The sequence below is a fragment of the Mobula birostris genome, chromosome 22 (assembly GCF_030028105.1).
Source record: "Mobula birostris isolate sMobBir1 chromosome 22, sMobBir1.hap1, whole genome shotgun sequence".
NCBI lineage: Eukaryota > Metazoa > Chordata > Chondrichthyes > Myliobatiformes > Myliobatidae > Mobula > Mobula birostris.
In genome coordinates, this window is record NC_092391.1 from 52,059,278 (window position 1) to 52,078,179 (window position 18,902).

Sequence of the window (18,902 nt, forward strand, 5' to 3'; positions counted from 1 at the left end):
AACCTGACCACAACACTTTTGTGTTTTCTGCTCTAATCCTGGGAAGCTCTCCCTCAATGAATTCAGCACTTTCTCAGCAGGTCATGGAGAGGAATAAACAGTCAGTCACCCAAACCTATTAGGAGCAGACGAGGGCACTCAACTCAGTTTGAAATACTAACTACCAAGTCAGATGTGTACAGCAATTCATTCCCCCCCCACCCCCGCACAGTTAAAGCATGGGATAATCTTCACTCACACAACCAAACCCAATTAAATTTAATGCAGCGTTTCTTCTTCAAAAATCTCCTTCTTAAACTCACCCTCCACCACCTCCAGTTTAAATTCCATGTGGAATATTTTGGAGGATCAAGAACCAAGAACTGCCTACTCCCATCGACCCACACCAGGAATGTACCCCTACTATCCATGTACCTAACCAAACTTCTCTTAAGCGTTGAAACTGAGCTCGTATGCACCGCTCACACTGGCAGTGGAAATGGTTCTACCAGGCTTAGTGCTAAGCAACACGTGAAGCTGGAATTGGTCATCAGAGGCTATTTGAGATGCACCCCATTGGGAAATTTTAATAGGTAGTGAGAGCTCATTCCCACTACCATCTCCAGCTGTAACAACCTTAATGAACCCTTGGTACACGGACCCCTTGATCGAAAGTCGGGTTTCTGTGCTCTCTGAGACTCAAGCACCTGCAGGAATACGCTGTGTAGTCTGAGGGAGAACATGGACACTCCAGATGCCACCAGAGGTCGGGATGGGGCCCAGATCCCTGGAAGAAGTTGCTGTGTAGTCACAGGGAGAACATGCAAACTCCAGTTACAATCAGTGGTCAGGATGGAACCGAGGTCTCTGGAGCGATTCACAGTGTGGTCAGAGAGAGAGCATGGAAAGCCAGAGGTCGGGATGGAGCCCAGGTCGCTGGAGCAGTGAGACAGCTGAACAGACACAATGCTGCCTTGCACTCTTTAACGCTCTGTTCAAATTTTGATTCAGGTTCACATATATTAATGCTTGTGTAGCGAAACATATCGTGAAATGCATTGTTAATGTTAACAACCTAAGGATGTGCTGGAGACAGTCTGCAAGTGTCACTACACCAACATAGCATGGCTGCCTCATTCAGCAGAACTATGCAAACCAAGGCAGAACACTGACTGTTTATTCCTCTCCATAGATGCTGCCTGACCTGCTGAGATCCTCCAGCATCTTGTGTATGTGTGTTGCTTCAACAGTTATAGAATCATGTTTAATAGCACCAGCATATGCCATGAAACGTGTTGTCTTTGTGGCAGCAGTACAATGCAAAACACAATCAGACATCCCACCTCTCCCGGAAGTTCCGGGAGTCTCCCGCATATTGATGGCAGCTCCCTGACACCGGCAAATTATATACAATATCCCGGAAATTGATTTTTTTGAGAGGGAGAGTGAGAGCAGGAGCGAGATCGCGAGCAGAGCACTAAAGTGTACCCCTGCCTAATAGGGGTCAAAATAATGACAGTGTTGCTCGCTGCACTGTTTGCAACAGTGACTTTTCTATTGCCCAAATGACTGTAAAAGACATGTTGAGGTGAGTTTAACAAGTGTTATTCGTTAATTAGCATAGCTAACGTTATTTAAACTAGCTGGCTAGCTGCTAAGGAGCCACTCTATTGATGTCCTACATGATGAGGCCAAACTCCCTGTAGACGTGCTTAAAGTTGTAATAGAATTAAAAACAACTCCATGATAAAGATAGTGGAGTCAAGGGATATGGGGAGAAAGCAGGAACAGGGTACTGATTGTGGATGATCAGCCATGACCACAGTGAATGGCAATGCTGGCTCGAAGGGCTGAATGGGCTACTCCTGCATCTATTGTCTATTGATAATATAATATAATATAATCTAAGTACAGAAATAGCAAAAAACTATGCCTGCTGATCAACCAAGACAGCAGCAATTGTGAATACGGCACTGGAACCTGAATGTTCAGAGGATCTGCACAAGTTCATCCGGACGGGAAAAAGGCCATACAGTACTGTGGTTGATGAAAGCAACGATATCATGTGTGAGAAGGAATGTGCCATTTTAGCCAGGTACTAGATTGAAACACAGGATAAGGTAACAGTTGGATTTGTAGACGTGCCAGTGTGCAATGACGCCAAAGCTGAAAATATATCAACTGCATTGCATCATCCATGCATGACAAAGGCCTTGAATGGTCTAATTGTGTAGGATTTAGCAGTGATAACTGCAACGTGATGATTGGCAAAAACAACTCTGTCTTATCAAGAGTGAAAGCACAGGCCCCTCATATTTACAGCGCTGGCTGTCCAAGCCACCTGGTCAACGTTTGTGCCAAAACTGCTGCTGAGGAGCTCTCAATGTCACCTGAAGAACTGCTCATTGCCATCTACCACTACTTTGAGAAAAGTTCCAAACGAAGAGAAGACCTAAAACAGTTTCAAGAGTTCTGCAGTGTTGCCCAGCAGGGAGTACAAAAGCATTGTCCTACACGCTGGCTTTCTTTAGGAAAAGGTTTGGACCATTTGCTCCACCAATGGCCAGTCTTTATTTTATATTTTGAGTCAAAGAGTGAGAATCAGAAGTTATCTCATATTCAGAAGTGGCTGAAAGACCCCCAAATGAAAATATACACATGCTTTCTCCATAATGTCACACAATATTTTGACAAATTCAATTTGATTTTTCAAACCAAGGCACCTGTCCTCTGCAAGTTGGATCAGAGTGTAGAAGAGCTCCTGCATGACATAGCAAGCAGATTTATCGAGCCAAAGGTATTGAGAGAACAGAACATTCAGGAGATAGATGTGAGCAACCCTGAAATTCACTACCCATATGAAGAGCTTTTTACTGGGTACCTGGCAAGGAGGCAGTTGCTAAGCGAGGAAGCACAAGAGATCCCCCCTTACAAGACAAAGCAGTCCTTCAAAGATGCCAGAGCATTCTATGTCAGATGCTTTCAAAAAATCTTGGAGAAGTTCCCAATGAGAGACCAAATCTAGAAAAGTCTGTCAGTGGTCAATACAGAGAGCCAAGATGAGGTGAATCCAGACCAGATTTTGACTTTGGCAGAGAGGTTTCCAAATGTGGTCAAGGCAGATGCCAGAGAACAGCTCCACTTGGAAGTCCTGGATTATGTCTCAACAAACCTGGAAGGACTGGTGCCAAACTACAAAAGTTTGCCAGTTGATGAGTTCTGGGGGAAGCTGTCCAAAGTAAAATCTGTGATATATATGTGTGTGTGTAAATAGTTTCAATATGTGATCAAAGAAATTGTGTTCTTTCATTATCAAATGTCCTGTATACATGCGCCCTTGGAGGTCGACCTGGGGGGGCGGGAATATGAGGTTGCGGGGGGCAGGGGTGCTACCTCCCTGAAATGGTGGTGATACCTCCCTGAAATGAGTTTTTGCAGGGTGGGATGTCTGCATAACAAGAGAAAAAAACTGAATTATGAGTGTACGTGTGTGTGTGTGTACACATATATATACAGCCAAAAAGTTCTATTCAAAGTGTTCAAAGGAACATCTAAACAAGCCTGATGCATTTTGGAAACAATTCCTGTGGACTGATGAAGTTAAAATAGAACTTTTTGGCCACAATGAGCAAAGGTATGTTTAGAGAAAAAAAGGTGCAGAATTTCATGAAAAGAACCCCTCTCCTACTGTTAAACATGGGGGTGGATCAATCATGCTTTGGGCTTGTGTTGCAGCCAGTGGCACAGGGAACATTTACTGGTAGAGGGAAGAATGAATTCAATTAAATACCAGCAAATTCTGGAAGCAAACATCACACCGTCTGTAAAAAAGCCGAAGATGAAAAGAGGATGGCTTCTACAACAGGACAATGATCCTAAACACACCTCAAAATCCACAATGGACTACCTCAAGAGGTGCAAGCTGAAGGTTTTGCCATGGCTCTCACAGTCCCCTGACCTAAACATCATCCAGAATCTGTGGATAGACCTCAAAAGAGCAGTGCATGCAAGACAGCCCAAGAATCTCACAGAACTAGCCTTTTGCAAGGAAGAATGGGTGAAAATCCCCCAAACGAGAATTGAAAGACTCTTAGCTGGCTACAAAAAGCATTTACAAGCTGTGATACTTGCCAAAGGGGGTGTTACTAAGTACTGCCATGCAGGGTGCCCAAACTTTTGCTTCAGGCCCTTTTCGTTTTTTGTTATTTTGAAACTGTAAAGGATGGAAATAAAAAAAGTTTTCTTGCTTAGAATATTAAAGAAATATGCATTCATTAACTTTATGCCTTTTGGAAATCAGTTCACCTTTTACTCGCTTAGCTATTCACAGTAACAGGAATTTTGACCAGGGGTGCCCAAACTTTTGCATGCCACTGTATGTGTGTGTGAGAGAGAGCGAGAAATGCAGCCACGGTTGCCACCACTACCACATATACATGTCCCACCCTCAATAGAGCTTGTGGGTCCAGGATAGGGCTGTATAGTCATCAAAGTTCTCACTGTTAAAGGAGTGGACGTTGTCATCAGATTTCGATGGACAACCAAAGAAGAAGTGTGTGTTGCAAAAACAGAAATTAAAAGGTGGGTGGTTTTTATAAGTTCAATGTCCATTCAGAAATCGGATAGCAGAGGGGAAGAAGCTGTTCCTGAATCATTGTGTGCCTTCAGGCTCCTGTACCTCCTTTCCTGATGGCAGCAATGATAACAAGGCATCTCCTGGGTGTTGGGAGTCCTTAATGTTGGATGTCGCCTTTTTGAGGCATCGCTCCTTGAAGATGTCCTGGATACTACGGAGGCTGGTGCCCAAGATGGAGCTGACTGAGTTCACAACTTTCTGCAGCTTTTATTGATCCTGTTCAGTAGCGCCTCTCCCCCAAAAAATTCCAGTCAGTGATACAACCAGTTAGAATGCTCTCCACAGTACATCTATAGAAATTTGCGAGTGTCTTTGGTGACATAGCAAATAGCCACTTTACATAAACAGCATGTGATTCTACAGATGCTGGAAATCTGTAAATCCATAGGAAAACACACAAAATGATGGAGGAACTCAGCAGGTCTGGCAGCAGCTATGGACAGGAATAAACAGTTGATGATTCACATCAAGACCTTATGAAGGGTCTCAGCTCAAAATGTCAGTTCTTTAATCCCCTCCAAAGGCAAGGACATAAGAAATAGGAGCTCTGCCATTCAATAAGATCATGGCTGATCTGACCATGGACTCATCGCCAGCTACCTGCCCTTTCCTCATAACCCTTAATTCCCCTACCCTGCAAAAATCTATCCAACCTTGTCTTAAATATATTTACTGCAGTAGGCTTTACTGTTTCATTGGGCAGAGAATTCCACAGATTCACTACTCTTTGGGGAAAGCAGTTCTTCTTTATTTCTGTCTTCAATTTACTCCCCCAAATAGTGAGGCTATGTCCCTTAGTCCTTGTCTTACCTACCAGTGGAAACAACTTCCCTGCCTCTATCTTATCTATCCCTTCATAATTTTATATGTTTCTATAAGAGCTCTTATTCTTCTGAATTCCAGCAAGTACAGTCCTAGGCGACTCAATCTCTTCTCATAGTCTAACCCCATCATCTCTGGAGAATCAACCTGTTGAACCTCCTCTGCACCGCTTCCAAAGCCAGTATATCCTTCCTCAGGTAAGGAGACCGGAACTGCACACAGTAGTTCAGATGCAGCCTCAGCAATACCCTATACAGCTGCAGCATAATCTCCTTGCTCTGAAATTCAATTCCTCCAGCAATAAAGGCCAACATTCCATTTGCCTTCTTGATCGTCTGCTGCACCTGCAAACCAACATTTTGTGATCCATGCACAAGCACTCCCAAGTCCCTCTGCACAGCAGCATGCTGCAATCTTTTATCATTTAACTAATAATCTTATCTTCCATTTTTCCTTCCAAAATGGATGACCTTGCATTTACCAACATTGTACTCCATCTGCCAAACCCTTGCCCATTCACTTAACCTATTGAAATCTCTCTGTATCCTCTGCACAATTTGCTTTTCCACTCAACTAAGTGTCATCAGCATACTTAGAAACACTACACTCGGTCCCCTCTTCCATATCATTAATATATATTGTAAACAGTTGTGGGTCCAGCACCAACCCCTGCAGCACACCGCTCACCACTGATTGCCAACCAGAGAAACACCCATGTATCCCAACTCTCTGCTTTCTATTGGTTAACCAATCCTCTATCAATGCTAATACATCACCCCCAATTCTATGCATCCTTATGGATAAGTCTTTCATGTGGCACCTTATCGAACGCCTTCAGGAAATCCAGGTAAGTTTTCATCGGGGCACGACTGCGCAAGCACATGGACGTGGTATAATTGATTAGATTAGATGGTCTAATTGGGACATTTGAGAGACTGAACTTTTTACTGTGCTCATGGACTTCTTCATCAAGTTATGGTATTGTTGCACTGTTGTAACTATATGTTATAATTATGTGGTTTTGTTAGTTTTTTCAGTCTTGGTCTGTCCTGTGTTTTGTGATATCACACTGGAGGAAATATTGTATCATTTCTTAATGCATGCATTACTAAATGACAATAAAAGAGGACTGCGTGTCTTCATTGTCTAATAATCTAATCTAATTGGTAAAATTGCTGTATATATGAAAATTAGTGGAATTACAGAGAGTGTAAAAAGTTGATAAAGATACGGTGGGACTTAAATCAGATAGAAAGTTGGGTGGAGTGATAGCAGATGGAATTTAATCCAGACAAATATAAGGTATTGTACTTTGCAAACTGAAATTCTGGTATTGAGTAAAATTGGGGACTTTGGGAGTGTTGGCATGCAAAGAGACTTTGGGATGCAAGTCCATAGCCCCTGAAAGTAGTGACATGGGTGGAGAGGGTGGTAAGGGAAGCATTTGGTGTGCTTGCTTTTACAAGATGCAGCATTGAGTACAAGAGTTGAGGTGTCATGTAGCAGTTGAACAAAATATTGGTTAGACTAGATTGAAATCATCGAGGCGAGTGCAGAGGGCGAGGTTCAGCGCGTCTACCAGCCTCTCACTCGCTGCTGCCAGAGGGGGTGTCTGCGAGTGTCAGTTTCTTGCAGTTCCCAAGGGAAGATACTTACATTCGAGTGAACAAGAGGAGAGTTTTCTGGGGTACCCAATCCTTCTTTATTCCATAGACCGCTCCCATTAACTGAGGGGTTTTGGATCCCAGGTTGGGAACCCCTGGCTGAATCTATTCCCAATGATACATAGGAGGTTGAGGGGCAACCTCATAGAAGTTCAAAATTATGAGGGACACAAGCAGGGAAAATGGTCAGAATCTTTTTTGCAAGGCGGGGGGGGTGTCGAGAACTTGACGGCACATGTTTAAAGTAAGAGGATATAGCTTTAAAGAAGATCTATTGGATATTTTTTCATACTGAGAGTGGTGAATATATGGAGCAGACTGCCAGTGTAGGTAGATATAATTAGTTAGTTAGTTAACTAACTGCCCCTACTGAGGCATAGACCACCAACAGCAGCTCGCCTGAGTCTTGGGCTAATCTTTCAAATTGTCCCTAGGTGTAGCCCATCTTCTTGGTGTCAGCTTCAAGGTCTCGTCTGCAGGTGTTCTTTGGCTGGCCTCTCGGCCTGTCTTTCGCTGATTCCACGGTAAAGGCCAATTTATACTTCTGCATCAAATTTACGGTGTAGCCGCGTACCCTGTGCTGTAGCCTGACACACAAAAATGTAACTATGCATCGCGGTGATGCAGACCGCAACAACTGTGATTGGTCTGCTTGGTAGCATTGCATTTCCTCCTACGCATTTCCAGTCTCTTCTTCCTGTCAAATCGTCAAATCTACCTGCCGACATCTGAAAATATTTGAAGTGCATTTCCTCGTCCATGTCTCTCAGTGGCCAGACAAGTACAGAAAATTCATCCTCCTTCTCTCTCAATCCGTTCAATGGTCGTACACACCATCTCCTCCAACGTCTTCTCTCTTCTCTGCGTTGCAGTAATTTCAGTAAAAGTAACTCTTGCTCAACATTTATTAGCTCCAACTCCAACGTGATGCGCTCAGTTTCAGTCGCCATGGTTCGAAGTACACAAAGAAACTCAACACAGTGACATAGAAACCCCACCGCCAACTAGCATTTTGGCGGTGAATTGCAGAGCGACGCAGACACACCAACTCACAAGTATAAATGTGCACAATGGCGTAGGTTACAGCGTAGAGCCTACGCAGAAGTACAAATCAGCCTTAACGCTTGTTTAGTGATGTTAATACGGCTTACGCAGTGTGCTCCATGTCCCTTAAGGTTTTTATAACCAGGGGAGGGGGGGAGTAGGGATAAGCTCCCACTACCTATTAAATGCTCCCACATAGCCTCCAACAACCAAAACCAGCTCCTGGCCTGCACGTGTGGCTTAGCTACAAAGCCCAGGGGAACCTTCCTACTGACAGGAGAAAGGACGGAGATGGGTTACAAGTGTCTTCAAACCTGTCACTCCGGGCAGATCGGGCTCATCAGCCGTGGTTGGCAGCTCATCTAGGAGAAGGAAAACTCTGATCTCAAACCTCAGCTGCCTTGCGGTTATACCTATTCATGGGGAAGGCTTCAGGAAAAACCCCAAGGAAAAATCCAGAACTGGAGCCCCTAAGACAGTCCTACGATGAATTCAATGCTGACTGGCAACTCCTGCGATACTGCTGGGGTGCCAAACGGTATTGGTCTCTGCTCTTCCTTTGGTTTCATCACCTGTGTGGAGAGGGGAAGCCTGCTGCATGGGCAACAGCTTGCTCTCCATATCATACTGCCCTGGCTTGCGTATCACATAGAGAGCAAGGACGCAACATCCACGGTCAACCCCAACCATATTCCAATGGTGGTTGTCCTGGGTTTTAGAAGGTTGATTGACCTTGTGGCTTTCACCACATGACTTCAGATGTCTTCTAGGCAAAGTTCCTTCCTCTCCCGGGAATGAGGTCCTTGCAGCTTCTATTGGTATTTCTGGGTTTTTATGGAATGGAATTGCTGGACCCAGGCCCAAGCCTCTCCCTTTCACAGCCAGGCTTCAAAGTACATGTATGTCACCATATACAACCCTGAGGTTCATTTTCTTGTAGGCATACTTAATAAATCAATAGAATTATAACCACAACAAAATTAATGATAGACCGCCCAACTAGAGCATTCAACCCAAACACGAGGAATTCTGCAGATGCTGGAAATTCAAGCAACACACATAAAAGTTGCTGGTGAACACAGCAGGCCAGGCAGCATCTCTAGGAAGAGGTACAGTTGACGTTTCAGGCCGAGACCCTTCGTCAGGACTAACTGAAGGAAGAGCTAGTAAGAGATTTGAAAGTGGGAGGGGGAGGGGGGAGATCCAAAATGATAGGAGAAGACAGGAGGGGGAGGGATGGAGCCAAGAGCTGGACAGGTGATTGGCAAAAGGGATATGAGAGGATCATGGGACAGGAGGCCCAGGGAGAAGGAAAAGGGGAAGGGGGGAAAAAACCCAGAGGATGGGCAAGGGGTATAGTCAGAGTGACAGAGAGAGAAAAAGGAGAGAGAGAGAGAAAGAATGTGTGTATATAAATAAATAACGGATGGGGTATGAGGGGGAGGTGGGGCATTAGTGGAAGTTAGAGAAGTCAATGTTCATGCCATCAGGTTGGAGGCTACCCAGACGGAATATAAGGTGTTGTTCCTCCAACCTGAATGTGGCTTCATCTTTACAGTAGAGGAGGCCGTGGATAGACGTATCAGAATGGGAATGGGATGTGGAATTAAAATGTGTGGCCACTGGGAGATCCTCAGGAAGTGCTTTGTGCAGATGAATGGCTCCAAGAAGGAAGGGCAATACTCCTGAGTGTAAGTCAGTTTGCTCAGCATGGTCTTTGAGGGGAGTTCAAACTGTGGCAAGTGTTTTCACACAGACCGGGAGTCCAACGCATGAATAAAAGATACACACCTGAGTACCCAGTTTCAGAAGAGATGAGCTCCAATGGTTATGTGCACATTGGACTGATTTTACTGTAATGGAGCCTTTTCTTTTCTTTCTCCTAATAACTGTTTGATAAAGCTGAAATTAGAAAATACATTTTCTTTATAATTTTATGCAGTGTACAATCTGTTATTTATTGCCGACCGATAATTGTGTATGGGTAGTATGTACACAACACTCATTCAAATTGAGGTATCTTTAATTGGAATATCCCTACTTCCCTGTTTGGTTGAACCCCAAATCATACTGATCTTAGACATGTACTGTTTATGAAAGGAGGCCTTCTCACCACTGAGTCACATGGCAGAGTTAGCTAAAAGCCAAGTCTGGTGAGAAGGTTACCCTGATTTGTGACTTCTTGGATGCTTAGTAACTGCTGTTATAGAATTGATTGAGGGGCTTGTGTGTTTAAACCTGTGTTTAAACTAGAGTCGGGGAAAGTGATTAAGGTATATTATTATGGTCGCCGCAGGAATTAAGATTTGGTGCAATTCAAGAAGATTATCCACAAATACTGCTTGTGTTCTGAGCAGGGTAGATTTCTGAAGCCCTGATGAACTGCTAAAAGGGGTGCTGAGTTCCATAAAAGTGTTAGGAAAGTTACACTGATTGAGAGGGGTGAAGGTAGCTGAGGGTGAAGACTTTAAAGACAAGTTGTTCTTGTTTCTGCAAAGTAAGGGAAAGGAGTTGTCTCATGTGAAAGGTGTAAAGGCAGACATCTCAGTTACTAAATGAATGGCAGTGCTCAGGTGATAAGAAAAAACAGAGACTGGTAGAGAGTTCAAAGGGTCTGGTGAGGTTCCTAAAGGCAGAAAATCCATTTGTCATGTCAGCTAATTACTTACGAGCTATGGAAGATGCTTTTAGAAAACAGAAACCCTACAGCACGATACAGGCCCTTTGGCCCACAAAGCTGTGCCAAACAGGTCCTTATCTTAGAAATTACCTAAGGTTACTGATAGGCCTCTATTTTTCTAAGGTCTATGTACCTATCCAGGAGTCTCTTAAAAGACCCTATCGTATCCGCCTCCACCACCATCGCCGGTAGCCCATTCCACGCACTCACCACTCTGTGCGTAAAAAAACTTACCTCTGATGTCTCCTCTGTACCTACTTCCAAGCACTTTAAAACTGTGCCCTCTGGTGTTAGCCATTTCAGCCCTGGGAAAAAGCCTCTGACTATCCACACGATCAATGCCTCTCATCATCTTATACACCTCTATCAGGTCACCTCGCATCCTTTGTCGCTCCAAAGAGAAAAGGCTGAGTTCACTCAACCTATTCTCACGAGACATGCCCCCCCAATCCAGGCAACATCCTTGTAAATATCCTCTGCACCCTTTCTATGGTTTCCACATCCTTCCTGTAGTGAGGTGACCAAAACTGAGCACAGTACTCCAAGTGGGGTCTGACCAGGGTCTTCTGTAGCTGCAACATTACCTCTCGGCTCCTAAACTCAATCCCACGATTGATGAAGGCCAATGCATCATTGCCTTCTTAACCACAGAGTCAACCTGCACAGCAGCTTTAAGCGTCCTATGGACTCGGACCCCAAGATCCCTCTGATCCTTCACATTCCCAAGAGTCTTACCATTAATACTATATTCTGCTATCATATTTGACCTGCCAGAATGAACCACCATCTGAGTTGAACTCCATCTGCCACTTCTCAGCCCAGTTTTGCATCCTATCAATGTCCCAATGTAACATCTGACAGCCCTCCACACTATCCACAACATCCCCAACCTTTGTGTCATCAGCAGATTTACAAACCCATCCCTCCACTTCCTCATCCAGGTCATTTATAAAAATCACAAAGAGTAGGGGTCCCAGAACAGATCCCTGGGGCACACCACTGGTCACCGACCTCCATGCAGAATATGACCCATCTACAACCACTCTTTGCCTTCTATGGGCAAGCCAGTTCTGGATCCACAAAGCAATGTCCCCTTGGAGGCCTTGGCTCCTTACTTTATGAATAAGCCTTGCATGGGGTACCTTATCAAATGCCTTGCTGAAATCTATATACACTACATCTACTCCTCTACGTTCATCAATGTGTTTATTCACATCCTCAAAAGATTCAATCAGGCTCATAAGGCATGACCTGCCTTGACAAAGCCATACTGACTATTCCTAATCATATTATGCTTCTCCAAATGTTCACAAGTCCTGTCTCTCAGGATCTTCTCCATCAACTTGCCAACCACTGAAGAAAGACTCACTGGCCTATAATTTCCTGGGCTATCTCTACTCCCTTTTGTGAATAAGGGAACAACGTCCGCAACCCTCCAATCCTCTGGAACCTCTCCCGTCCTCATTGATGATGCAAAGATCATCACCAGAGGCTCAACAATTTCCTCCCTTGCCTCCCACAGTAGCCTGGGGTACATCTCGTCCGGTCCTGGTGACTTATCCAACTTGATGCTTTCCGAAAGCTCCAGCACATCCTCTTTCTTAATATCTATATGTTCAAGCTTTTCAGTCCGCTGTAAGTCATCCCTACAATCACCAAGATCCTTTTCCATAGTGAATACTGAAGCGAAGTACTCATTAATTACCTCTGCAATCTCCTCTGGTTCCATACACACTTTTCCACTGTCACACTTGATTGGTCCTATTCTCTCACATCTTACTCTCTTGCTCTTCACATACTTGTAGGACACCTTGGGGTTTTCCTTAATCTTGTCTGCCAAGGCCTTCTCATGGCCCCTTCTGGCTCTCCTAATTTCATTCTTAAGCTCCTTCCTTCTAGCCTTATAATCTTCTAGATCTCTATCATTACCTATTTTTTGAACCTTTCGTAAGCTTTTCTTTTCTACTTGACTAGATTTACAACAGCCTTTGTACATCACAGTTCCTGTACCCTACCATCCTTTCCCTATCTCATTGGAATGTACCTATGCAGAACTCCACACAAACATCCACTGAACATTAGCCACATATCGTTCGTACATTTCCCTGAGAATATCTGTTCCCAATTTATGCTTCCAAGTTCCTGCCTAATCGTCTCACATTTCCCCTTACTCCAATTAAACACTTTCCTAACTTGCCTGTTCCTATCCCTCTCCAGCACTATGGTAAAGGAGATAGAATTGTGATCACTATCTCCAAAGTGCTCTCCCACTGAGAGATCTGACACCTGAACAGGTTCATTTCCTAATACCAGATCAAGTACAGCCTCTCCTCGTGTAGGCTTATCTACATATTGTGTCAGGAAACCTTCCTGAACACACCTAACAAACTCCATCCCATCTAAACCCCTCGCTCTAGGGAAATGGCAATCAATATTTGGGAAATTAAAATCTCCCATCATGACAACCCTGTTATTATTATACCTTTCCAAAATCTGTCTCCCTATCTGCTCCTCGATGTCCCTGTTACTATTGGGTGGTCTATAAAAAACACCCAGTAGAGTTATTGACCTCTTCCTGTTCCTAACTTCCACCCACGGAGACTCAGTAGACATTCCCTCCATGCCTTCCTCCTTTTCTGCAGCCGTGACACTATCTCTGAGCAACAGTGCCACGCCCCACCTCTTTTGCCTCCCTCCCTGTCCTTTCCGAAACATCTAAAGCCTGGCACTCGAAGTAAACATTTCTGCCCCTGAGCCATCCAAGTCTCTGTAATGGCCACAACATCATAGCTCCAAGTACTGATCCACACTTTAAGGTCATCCGCTTTGTTCATAATACTCGTTGCAATAAAATAGACACATCTCAAACCATCGGTCTGAGCGTGTCTCTTCTCTATCACCTGCCTATCCTCCCTCTCGCACTGTCTCCAAGCTTCCTCTATTTGTGAGCCAACCGCCTCTTCCTCCATCTCTTCAGTTCGGTTCCCACCCCCCAGCAATCCTAGTTTAAACCTCCCCAACAGGATATTGGGCCCCCTGGGATTCAAGTGCAACCCATCCTTTTTGTACAGGTCACACCTGCCCCAAAAGAGGTCCCAATGGTCAGGAATCTGTATCTCTGGCCCCCTGCTCCAATCCCTCAGCCATTCATTTATCCTCCACCTCATTCTATTCCTATACTCACTGTCACGTGGCACAAGCAGCAATCCCGAGATTACTACCTCTGAAGTCCTGCTTCTCAACTTCCTTCCTGACTCCCTGTAGTCTGTTTTCAGGACCTCCTCCCTTTTCCTGTCTATGTCGTTGGTACCAATATGTACCATGACCACTGACTGTTCTCCTTTCCACTTCAGGATATTGTGGATGCTATCAGAAACATCTTGGACCCTGGCAACCTGGGAGGCAAACTACCATCTGTGTTTCTTTCCTGCATCCACAGAGTCGCCTGTCTGACCCCTTAACTATAGAGTCCCCTATCACTGCTGCCATCCTCTTCCTTTCCCTACCCTTCTGAGCCACAGGGTCAGACTCTGTGCCAGAGGCGCCACCACTGTTGCTTACCCCGGGTAGGCCGACCCCCCCCCCCCCCAACAGTACTCAAACAGGAGTACTCATTGTTAAGGGGTACAGCCACAGGGGTGCTCTCTAGCATTTGACTCCTGCCCTTCCCTCTCCTGACTGTTAACTGCTTACCTGTCTCCTGAGACTTTTGGCACTGCTCAATGTGCAACTAATCTGATGATGAAGTTTAGGCACACATTCCTAGAGGAAGGAAAGAAGCTGTCTGCCTACCTTTTCCGGTTGGAGAAACTGCTGCATTGTTTGTGTCACAAAGGGGGCATTCAACTGTCCGAGAGAAATTGCTGGAGGACAGAGCAAGTTGTAAAGGGCGCACTGTCACATGACGCAATTGATCTATGTATTTGAATGACCCACGAGATGTGCCCTCCTCCATCTTTTACCGAGTTACTCAGAGAAGTTAGAGAGGAGGAAAACACGATTGAGCAGCGGGACATTTCCAAAAGCCGAGTAGTCCCTTCAGTGGTAGCCTCTGCTGCTGAAGTGACGCTGATGCCACAGAGAGAGAGGTTTTGAGGAATGAGCTGAGCAGACTCAATGGATATCTGCTAATGTTTCAGCTGAATGTGATACGCCCGTTGGGAAATAAAACCCACCTGTAGGAAAGGAGAAGATGGCAGCGCGATGCAGCGCGCGCGGCCACTCCGGTGATCAATATCTGTTATTTGTCAAGTAGGGTGCACAATTCTGATTTGGTGGAGGCAGATGTGAGAGTGTGGAAGAACATCTGGTTAAACTTCTGAAATGCCTGTTTCACTGCCGCTGCTACTGTGTGATCCAGAATCCCTGGAGGGGAAGGCCCCGAGTCCTCGGCTTTGCTTGTTGCTCGGTGGCTGGGGCTGGGGTCGAAGCGCTCGGCAGAGATGGTGCTCGGTTCTCGGTGTCAGAGGGCTGGTCGGAGGCTCGAAGTTTTCGGACGGACTCAGAGTTGGCTGTGGTCGGGTGCTTCCAGGGTGCTGCATCGGCAAGTTTGCGGCACTGGAGGTTCATGGCAGGGAGAGTTTTCTTCCTTCTACCGTCTGTGTGAGATGATGGACTATCGGGACTTTGAGACTTTTTTTTACTGTGCCCATGGTCTGCTCTTTATCAAATTACGGTATTGCTTTGCACTGTTGTAACTATATGTTATAATTATGTGGTTTTTGTTAGTTTTAGTCTCGGTCTGTCCTGTGTTTCTGTGATATCATACTGGAGAAACATTGTATCATTTCTTAATGCATGCATTTCTAAATGACAATAAACGAGGACTGAGTGTCCTCATAATCTAATATATGATGCAGAGGACTGTGCTGCAAAGGGTCTCTTGACTAGAGAGGGAACCATATTTTCTGTTACAAACGTGGAGAAGATGGACATTTCAAGGAAGACTGTGAGGGGCAGGAAAATCTTTGGAAAGTAAGTCACCAGTTAATCTAACAGAGAAGAAATGATGGACGGAATCAAACAGAGGAGAAAACTATGGAGAGAACCCAGTAAAGGAACGGGCAAGCGTCTCAGAGAGGATACGTTCCAATCAGTGCATCAAGGGAAATACTAAAGTGCAAAACACTATTCCTGAAGGTTTTGTGGGACCAGGCTCTGATGTATCCAATGAATTGAAGGTGTTTGTGCTGGAGCCATACTTGACAAGTTACTTTGCTTTATAGATCCATTTAAAACCAGTATTTGACGTATTTACCATTGATGCCCCTTGGTGCCCTTGAGAATTAGTACTGATGAGTGCCAGTACGATGGTTACTTGTCGAAACTGGAGTTTTCGGAAGCAGATGTTGAAATAACGGAGACTATTGGCACACCAGTGTTGATCTTCCCAGATCCAGTTGAAAAGAGGGAAGCTTCCATTCCTGTGAGAATGAATACTTCCATTGTGAGAAGGCTCATGAGAGCATGCAAGGAGAGAAATGGAGAGAACTTTTTGAAAACCTTGTCTATTCAACCTGGGTTCTGAGCTGCTTTTGAGAAGGTACAAGTTCCTCCTCAGCAGGATGATGAACAGGATCAAGGAACTGTCATGTCACATCCTGGAGGAGTAGCTGGAGTGACGGGAACCCCCAAATTCACCAGAATGCTCAACCTCAGCCATCCAGGTGGATGCTCCTGATGATCAGGAAGAAGAGTCACACTTACCTGCAGGATTGCTGATGAGACCTGAACTGCAGAAATCTTTGGCTGTCTACGCAAACAGGATGGCAGTGATTATCAGGAACACCTCAGGAAGAAACGTTACCCTCAGACGTGGAATGCCGATTGCCCATCTTTTTCCTATGACAGTAGTGTCTAGTTTCCCAGGGAAAATAGAAGAGAATCAGTCTACTGGATCGTGGAAGTTGACATCAAAGTCATTCAGTTTTTCCAAGAAATGGAAAAGGCAATTAACTGAGAAGATGTTGGAACTTGAAGGTGTCATTTCTACTGAGAAGTTTGATGTTGGCTACTCCAAGGGTACTTGCCCCACTATTGGAGTGACAGAGGACACAACTTTCCGAGAGTGGTCCCGCCGGTTTGCACCAGCAGAGGTTGGAGGTGTTCAGCGGCACCTGATTAAACTGAAGGAAGCTAAGTTCAGTCACGGGGCGCGGGACCTAACCCTCTGGAAAGTACGAGTGATAGACAGAAAAGGTCACGGGAAGCGGTTGAAGCTGGGGAAGCAGAAGATGGGATAAGGAGGTCTCAGAGTCACGAAACCCGTAGCAGTTGCACCTGGGAAACTGAGTGTTATGTCCATTCCCATGGCAAGATATGCTTCTTCCATTTACAAATGATGAGGGGTCCTGAAATCACGAAATTCATTTGAATACTGTGTTGTTAATAATGGTTTAATAAGTTCCACAGCCATGAGGACATGACTAGTTTTGGTGGGGGAGGGTGCAATGCCCTGGTTAAGGTTTCTATTACTATGCTGTAAGTATTTCATTTCAGCAGTTTTCTGCAAAAGCAGTGTGTCCTGCTGGTGGAATGCTTTGGTTTCGGCTAAAGATAAGAAGCCCTGCTATTCAACTTAGGAATGTGGTGTCAGCCAGTCAGGATGGTGGGATCTGAAGAAAGTTCTGGAGAGAGCAGAACAGTGAGAGTTTTCTGAAGGACAGTAGTCTCGTTTGGGGGTCTCTTAACGGGCGCTGTGGAGCGGGACAGAGGGAAAGACGATGCAGAATGCAGTTGGATGGAGAGTCCCCATTGCAAGAAGTGCTTTGTGCAGATGAATGGCTGCAAGGAAAAAGGGCCAATACCCCTGAGGGAGAGCCAGCTTGCTCAAGATGGTCTTCGAGGGGAGCTCGAAAATGTGGCGGGTGCTTTCACGCAGACCATGGATCCAGCGCGGGGGTAAGAGATAGACCCCTGTCTACCCAGTTTTGGAAGGGACAAGCTCCAATGGTTATGTGCACATTGGACTGGTTTAACGGTAATGGGTCTTTTTATTTTCTTTTTCATAATAACTGTTTGATAAAGCTGAAATTAGTAAATATACTTTCTTTGTAATTTTAAGCAGTGTACGATCTGTTATTTCTTGCCGACTGATAATTGTGTATGGGCAGTGTTTACACAGCATCCACCCAAATTGAGAATTATTTAACCAGAGCATCACAACACTCCTATTTGGTTGAACCCCAAGTCATTCCCATCCTGAATGTAGATTGATTATGAAAGACAGCCTTCTCACACCTGTTAGCAGAGCTGGCTATCAAGCCAAGGTTTGCCTATGAGCCCAGTGAGGGGGTTACATTGCAGGTAATAATTCTCAATAATGAATTTTTGTCAGTTTGGCGAGACATCGTAACAAACAGTGTGCTCAACGGATGAAGGCTCCAAAGGTACATCACTAAATTTGGTGCTGGCACAGGTAAAAGAACAAAATGAAATTATGGTTGACACGCAAGGAGCCATAAAAGGTCCATAGCTCAGTTAAGAGTTTGTCTAGGCACAGCTCAAATGCCATCAATAAGTGATGCAACTGTTGTTGGGGAAATCTCACTTGGTGATGAGGAGGCATACAGGAGCAAGATAGATCAGCTGACTGAATGATGTCACAACAACAACCTTGCACGTAACATTAGTGAGAACAAGAAGTTGATTGTGGACTTCAGAAAGGGGAAGTCAGGAGATAGTACTGAGTGGTCGGTGATGGAAAAGGTGAGTAGCTTCAAGTCCCTGAAGACCTGTCCTGAGCCCAGTATATTGATAGAATTACAAGGAAGGCATGGCAGTGGCTATATTTCATTAGGAATTTGAGGACATTTGATATGTCATCAAAGACTCGAGCAAATTTCTACAGATGTACCATGGAGAGCATTTTAATTGGTTGTATCACTGTCTGGTATGGTGGGGGGGGGTTGAGGGAAGGGGCCACTGCATAGGATCAGAATAGGCTGCAGAAAGACAGCTCCAACATGGGCACTAACCTTCCCAGCATCCAGGAATCTTCAAAAGGTGATGCCTCAAGAAGGTGGCATCCATCATGAAGGTCCATCACCATCTAGAACATACCCGGTCTTTACTATGC